Here is a 6,000-nt window from a genome sequence, read left to right on the forward strand (position 1 = left end):
AAATGATTTGGACTTCTTATACTTTTCTCATAATTTTCTCTCTCGTCTTTGTTTGGATGATTTCAGACAGACAGGATCTTTAAGCTGAATCAACTTATTACAATGACTTTTCAGCTCCAATTAATAAATGTTTGGTCATTACAACCTTTTTGAGTAAAACCCACTTCATTCCTATTGGCTCTAGGTACCATAAATTTGAATATGGGGTGTGTCTTTCCACTTTGTTTACCCTATCGTTTGCGTGTTGTCATTCTCTCCAGTCTATCTTCCCTGTGGCATACTTGTATTTTAAACATTTTGTTCAGTACTGAATGTAAATCAGCATTGAAAAACCTGAGTTACCAAGTTTCCACCTGTTGAGTGTAATATCATGGTGGTGATATAATGCAGAGACTACTTTACCACTCTAGTCCAAACTGTCAGTTTTTGGCAAGATGGTCCAAAGAAAATTAAGTTGAACAAGGCATTGTTATCAATGTCTGTTATTATTGTGTTCCTGCTGTGTAATACAAATTTGTTACAATGATGGCCTAGATTAGCCCAGCAGTGAATTGAATTTACAATTACTTAGCTGTATTGAGTTAGTACAACTACAACATACAAGTCCAAAAAGACAATTTTAAGATAAATGTATTTAATGGAGTTAATTCAGTTTACTCAATTTACTTTTTGGTTTGTCAGCATTTGAGTTAAGCTAGGATTTGAGCTGGCATTACAGCTACCGAGTGCTGATAGGCTGGCGAGTTGATCAGCTCATTGGTAAAAGCACTCAAAAATCTGACAGCAGTGTTGTAATATATTATGCTGTTCTATGTTGAAAGGAGTGCATTTTGTCTGTGTAAAAATAACTGACCATATACAAATTACAGGTTTCATAAAAGCTCCTTTAGAACGCATTTATTATGGATTCTCTCTGTAGCGCCATCTGTCTGACCCTTCTGGAAGAGAGTATTGAGTGGCAGTAACTAGGGGTTGTTGGGGCTGCAGGCAGAAAAGGTGTAGTGAGTAGGGATGAACATTACTACTAGTCAATCTGGTACTGAGTAATACTGAGGCTAATATCTCTATATCAATACGGATATATTTAAAAGTGGGAGTTTTTTGTAATTTTTCACAGGGAAAACCAGTAAAGAACTGGGTATTGACATTGTGCCTGTGTGTCAGCACCAGAGGGAGAAAGGGGAAATCTGTAACACCAGTGACAATTGTTTAATATTTTAGGAGCTGTTCGTGCAGCTGGTCCAGGTGGTTCCAAGAGTTCAGAAACTTTTTCATGCAAATGAACATACAGTAAACACAGAAAAAGTTCAGTGCTTGTTTGTGTCTTGTTATGTTGGTGATTACAAACATGTTTTCAAAATCACTCATTTAATGTGCCTAAGTCCAAATGTCTAGTACACTGGACACTGAATATGTTTCCCAGTAAACAGAAAAAATAATTAATGTATTATGTTATGTAGAAGGCAGCAGAGCATGTTTCAAAACAAAACATTATTTATTTTGTAAACTGTCCAGTCCCAGGACTGAGGAGGGTATGTCTCTCGTTTTTTATGCCAAGTAACCAGCTTAACCTGAATGTCTACACTGCCTATACAGCCTCTGCCTCTCTCCTGCACTCTGTTTGGCCGACTTAGCCAGAGTAGCAAAATGATGAAACATCTCTCTCTCTCTCTCTCTCTGTATATATATATATATATATATATATATATATATATATATATATATATATATATATATATATATGTGTGTGTGTGTGTGTGTGGCCAACTTAGCCAGGGTAGCAAAATGACGAAACATGCACTAACAGACTTAAATACTGATGAAGATCCAATTTCTGTATTTACTAGTTTTTCAAGTGTTTTGATTATTCATGACATTAACATTAGTCACTGGTGTCACTACATGTCTGACTGTGTCACTGTGACACCGGTGACATTTTGGTAAAATTTAAGGATTTTGAAAATTGGTTGACTCATTGTCGGTCAGGTGACCTATTTAAAATCAGTAATTAAAATGATATATGGCATTACTTTGACCACGTTTTATTATATAGCCATTAAAAAAACATAACACCAGTGAAACATAGAAGTTCTGTGCTGCCTGATAAACAAAATTATAAATAAGTTCATGGAATATAATAAGCAAGTATGGAGCCTTGACCCAAAGAAGTGGTTCAATACAGCTGAAAATACTGTGTTAAAATGTAACATAAGAGTCCTGATAACACCAGTGACCAAAATCTCAGTGACAAGTGTTTTTTTTTTTTTAATAAAATACATATTTTTAAATGTAGCATAATGTTAATAATATAAAAAGTAAGCATGAATCTGTTTTATACAAAGTCAAGTTCAACCTCTTAAAAATATTGTTTTATATTAAAAATAATTTCTCAAATGTTAAAAACTGTGTAAAAATGTGTAAAAACTTTCTAATAAAGTGGCCAGTGAGTGAAAGTACAAGGTAGGTGTTTCTTATAAAGTGGCCAGTGGAAGGAAGGATAAGGTAGGTGTTTGTAATAAATTGGCCAGTGGAAGGAAGGACAAGGTAGGTGTTTCTAATAAAGTGGCCAGTGAGTGGAAGTACAAGGCAGGTCTTTCTTATAAAGTTGCCACTGGTATTATCAGGATTCTTATATTACATTTTAACATAGTATTTTCAGCTCTATTAAACTGCTTCCTTGGGTCAAGGCTCATCAGAGAGGAAGCACCTCAAGGCATTAGAAGGCAAGTCCATACTTGCTTATTATATTTCATAAATTTAGTCTTAATAGTTTTGTTTTTAGGCAGCACAGAACTTCTATGTGTCACTGGTGTTATGTGCTTTAATGGCTGGATAATTAAAATTGTCAAAGTAATGCCATAGATCATTTTTATAACTGATTTTAAATAGTTGCACAACATCACGTTAAAATCTATTCTAAAAAAAATCTGTATTTTTGATTTTTTTTAGTGCATGTGTATAAAAGAACCCTGGTAATATGATTGTTCAAATTAAATTTCTTCAATAAATACCATCATATAAAATGTAAATAAAAAATAAATAGATTTATGACAAAAAGAATGCCTCATTAAGGGGTGACACCAGTGACAAATTAAGATATTTGCATTTTACAATAAAATAAAATGCTAGCTAACTCTGCTTTAAGAATACCATCCTAACTCATTAGCTTGCCCTGGGCATTAGTTCACCTTAGAAAATAGATACACAACAAAGACTCAGAAAATACACTATATGTCAAAATGTTTATAGACGCCTGCTTATCAAACATTCTTTGCAAATCAGTATTAATAGAGAGTTTGTCTTAACTTTATTGCAGCAACAGCCACTCTACCCCTCTGGAAAGTCTTTACACTACTTTCACTAGATGTTGGGACATTGCTGTGAGCCACAAGAACATTGTGAGGTCATGTAGTGATGCTGAATGATTAGTTCTGGACTCCAACTCAATGGTGCCCCATCACGTCAGGGCTCCTCTGCTACACAACCCAGTGCTAGGGGGTTATATAACTACTCCTCTAGCTGACAGTTGGAATTTGGCCTGATGACCTTAGGTTCATGTGAGGCTGCTCCAGAGCATCCCATTCTATTCATTCTATTAGCTGTGTGTTTCTTTAGAAATCATACAAGCTGTGTGTGCAGTGAAAGCCATTTGTGTACAATGTGTGCACCTTACATTGGCTGTATTTACTAATTATAAGGAGAATTTTAATTCTATTTGACATATCATATACTTCATATATTTTAATAAAGAATTGTCATGCTTGTTCTTAAACAACAAAGTAAAAGGAAAATAATAAAAGAACACAGTAGACTGAGGCTACTGTTTAGATTGTGAAGTGGCTAATTGCATACTCAGACTTAACGTTACACAGTTTAATGTTATTATTGTCAATTACAATAGCTAAGATAAATAAACACCAGTAAAAGTAAAATTACTAGCATTTAACTCAAAAAGTACTATGATCTCCACCACGGGAGATCACAAGTTTTGAATGGCCTGTCTTGTGGACCAGAGATAAAAGCAGCAATACTTACCACCCCTTAAAATCTTGGCCCAAAAAAAAGTTTCAATGAATTATGCTACACACATGCACATATTTATGTGTTCTTTTCTACTGAACAGTAGTTTGGTCCTTCATAGATGTCCTTTCTTTTAACTTCATTGACTGTTTATATGGAAAAGTGCAGCAGTTGGTGTGTGATAACCTAGAAAACCTAGTAAAAATCCTCTGTGACACAGTATTACACACACGCACACACAAAGTCTGGGCTTCTGTTATTTATGTATATCTCCAATTACAGTCAGAAATCTGAGTAAAAGTAAAAAGCAAGATTTATTATGAACACACCCTGGACCTCAGCACTCAGTGTTCTCCAACAGCAGTGGAATATTCAACAAGATAAGAGGAAGCATAAGGGAGTGAGAGCCAACAGATACATATGGATACAAATGTTTGGTATCTTTAAAACTCAAACAAAAAACTACAAGCAGGTACTATATATATATATATATATATTGTACCTGCTTGTATCTTCGTACGTGTAAGTACGTACACGAGCACACCCATGCAGCTTATGGGAAGCGATGATATCTGGGTGGATTAATTTTCTTGGTTGTGGAGGAGCGCATCATTAGGGCTTGCAGTAAAAACATGATCCTGGGGCCACTCAGCCAGCCTCCTATCCAAACGGTTGCATTCCGTACTGCCGCTGGTCTATGTCCTCCTATATCCCACCCACCTACGATCAGTGTAGCCAAGCACTTTAATCTGTTTATCATAAAAGCAATACATTTGAATACAGAGCTATTTAAAATCACCATGATCAGATGCGTCAGTCTTAAAGTACACTCCTATTAAGATCTGCTTGACAAATTATTTTTTTATGAGCAACCACTTGATTTTAAACTAAAAAAACCTGAATCACCAATAAAAAAACAACAGATGATACTATTCACCGCAGTGTCTGATGTGTATGTAAAATATAAATATGTTAAAGGAGAACAATTTTGCTACTGTTTGAAATAAGTATGCTAAATTAAGTTTTCACTGCGTGCTGTAATCTGTAATAATTTTTCATTTATTTAGACATTTGTGCAGTTGTATAAGGTGAGTGAAGTGCTTTATTGTTATTATTATTTTCCTTATTGTTTATTATTACTTTATTATTACAGTCACTGTGCTATCAGTATGAAATACATGCATGTGAGTAGGCTCAAAAGACGAATCTTTCTACCAATTCTATTAGCTGCAGCTTAAGTAGCATTTATTGGGGGGTTTGTATGACCTTATGGAGGGATGAATCAAAGCATAGCTTGATATGTGCTCTCTGTGTGAAATACAGTCTTGCACATTTCATGTGACGTGATGGCTGTAGCTCAGAAGGAGTAGCAAAATCAGTAGGGTTTTCATTGGAGGATGAGGAGATGAAAAAAAAGGAAGCAAGCACAAGTCATGTGCTTTGAGTTAATCTTCAATATTTTAATAAAAATTCGGAAAATCTGAAATTTTACCTTCCATACTGTGAAGTGTTTCCGTGTGAAATGCAGTACTATTGAGAGTATCTGAGCTAGCTGAGCATTTTGTTCAGTGATAGGTCAGGGTGGTGGGAGGTGAGACCTGATATTGGTTAATGTTATTTTTGCCTGCCTGCTGGTGCACACATTACACTTCAATCAAACAATATGGGAAAACAAACATTTTGTCTTTTAAATGATAAAATAAATCAAGCTTAATATGGGCAGGGACATGCACTAACAGCATATACAGCTATTTTTATATTCATCCTCCAATCCTACAGACTGTGCTTCTAACCACAGAAATATTGGCTTTAAGGTTGCTTCTTCATCTTTGCAGCTAGAACCACCAAACTCTGAACTATCTTTATGAAATAGCAATCCTTTTTGCAATAATATCTCACTCATGCCTCTCCAGGGATTAAAGTGGCCATTGTAACATGCATCAACTGCTACAAACTGTTATCACTGCTGTTTACAAGCAT

This window comes from Colossoma macropomum, unplaced genomic scaffold, assembly GCF_904425465.1.
Source record: "Colossoma macropomum unplaced genomic scaffold, Colossoma_macropomum, whole genome shotgun sequence".
NCBI lineage: Eukaryota > Metazoa > Chordata > Actinopteri > Characiformes > Serrasalmidae > Colossoma > Colossoma macropomum.